Consider the following 2271-nt stretch of genomic DNA (forward strand, 5'->3'; position numbering starts at 1 on the left):
AGTCGTTTACAGATGCTCTATGAATGTATTAGGAAATTCCCGCGCAGCTTCTAATTCTGACAAATATTTGTTCCTAACGTTTTCCTTTTATAGTGTCAGTGACTCTCTGAAAGAAATCGTCCGCACAAATTATGAATTGTCGTGCCCAGCATCGAATACCAGTCAACATCTTCCAGCGAAGAAATGGGCCAATTAATCCTCTCATTCCTTGTCTTTGTGGCGCAATAGGTGAACGCGTTCGACTGGTAACCGAAAGGTTGTTGTCTCGAGCCCACCCAGGGCGTTTGGTGAACCAGCAGCTTTTTCTGCCCATTTCATTGACTGCTGGTATGGGCTGTTCTGTCCGGAGTAGGGGGAATGGGGGCGGGGGGGGGGGAGTGTGTTCCTTTTTTGCTGCCGTACAGAGTTCAGTGGGGATTAAAATTATTTTGTTGTCATATACAATATACAATGTGAGGGTTGATTCATAAGTTCGTGGCCGAAGGTAGAAGGAGGCAATATTAGAAAACCTAGCACATTTATTTTTCAACAGAGTGCCCTCCTACATTTACACACTTAGTCCAGCTGTCGCGGAGCATACGGATCCCTTCTTTGTAGAAGTACAGCAGGCATGATTGATAGGTTCGTGGCCTAAGGTAGAAGCAGATAAGTTATACAGCTCTTGTTACATGCACGTGCAGATCAACTCTTTGAGTGATTATGCAGAATGCTTGAAGTTAATAACTCATCTCCTTCTACCATAGGGCAAGAAGTTATCTATCACCCCTGTTGTGGACCACTTCTGGAGGTCCAAGACACCGACTTCTACAAAGAAGGGATCCGTACGCTCCACAACCGCTGGACTAAGTGTGTAAATGTAGGAGGGGACTGTGTTGAAAAATAAATGTGCTAGGTTTTCTAATATTGCCTCCTTCTACTTTAGGCCATGAACTTATCAATCACGCCTCGTATGTGACAAACAGCTTCTCTTTCATACTTTTCACAGACATAAAATAATTACACAGTGCATTGAGAGAGAACAAGGTCAATCAATAATAAAATGCAGAATAAAGTGTAACAGCAACAGAGAAAGCACAGTGCGGGTAAACAATAAGCTGGAGTGTCATAAGGAGGTAGATTGTGAGGTCAAGCGTCCATCATTTTTCATAACAGCGAGATTGAAACGATCCTTCAGGCTGTAGCACGCGCTTTCTTTACCTTGATCATTCTGCTGGAGTCTCATTGGTTTCATTCCACAAAAATTATCATGGTGTCTGGGAACAGAACTGAACAAGGATCAAGTATGATCGCATTGAATGGTGGAGCAGATTCGGGCCGAGTGACTGTGGACGTCAGCCATTGTCTGTGTTGTACTGCTCAATTGTGATATGCAGGAAGGATTGGACCTGAACACTTTTGCATTTTAAGTGGGGATGTAGCTCAGTGGAAGAGCGCATGCTTCGCATGTACGAGGTCCCGGGTTCAATCCCCGGCATCTCCACGCTAGTGAGCATTGAATTTTGAACAACGCAAAGAACAATGACGTTGGAAGAATGATGGGACCACCAAACCCGCTCTCTGAATACCACAGAGAACACCAAGAAATCACACCGGTGTGTCAACTGAGAACACTGAAGCCGGTGGGACTTCCCCAAACCTATTCTAAAGGTACGAGAATCGCAAGGCATCCGACGCAAGACCCCACAAAGGAAGCGATTTTTACATTGAAACCCAGTGATCTGAGGTCCATTCAAAACTGATGGAATTCTGACCTTCATTCGTTCAGATGGACGGACTGGGAGGTGAACGAGACTCGGGATTGGTAAAATAAATCCCGGAGTGTTGGTGTATTCTCCGCTGCACCTCAGACTGCCGTCGCTGCTCGTTACGTCGAAGACTGACCAAAGTAACAGGCACAAAGTGGAGGAGAATTTCAGCGGGCCAGGCGGCATCTCCGCCCGAAACATCGACAGTTTACTCCTCCCCATAGATGCTGTCTGACCTGGTGATTTGCTCCGGCATCCTGTGTTCTGGATTTACAGCATCTGGAGAATCTCCTGTGTTTATAACCTAAATAGCCGATGCAGACAAAGAGAAGGAAGGCGAGGAGACCCGGAGGGAGATAAACAGTGTGTCAGACTGCAGGGCCGTAGGAACGTGAACGTGGAAAGGATGTTTCCTGTAGTGGGTTAGTCCAGCACCAGATGGCACACACTCAGAATAGAAGGATGTGTCCTCAGAACAGAGATGAGAAGACATTTCTTTAGTCAGAGGGTCAGGAGTCTGTGGAAT

The 2271-nt window shown here is 46.1% G+C and overlaps 1 non-coding gene across 1 annotated transcript; it reads left to right on the forward strand.

The window, feature by feature from the left end:
• Positions 1 to 1408: 1408 nt before the first annotated feature.
• trnaa-cgc (transfer RNA alanine (anticodon CGC)) lies at positions 1409 to 1480 on the forward strand. Its single transcript has one exon. It is a non-coding gene; the product is annotated as a tRNA-Ala (tRNA).
• The last annotated feature ends 791 nt before the right edge of the window (positions 1481 to 2271 follow it).

The sequence above is a fragment of the Hemitrygon akajei genome, chromosome 28, assembly GCF_048418815.1.
Source record: "Hemitrygon akajei chromosome 28, sHemAka1.3, whole genome shotgun sequence".
NCBI lineage: Eukaryota > Metazoa > Chordata > Chondrichthyes > Myliobatiformes > Dasyatidae > Hemitrygon > Hemitrygon akajei.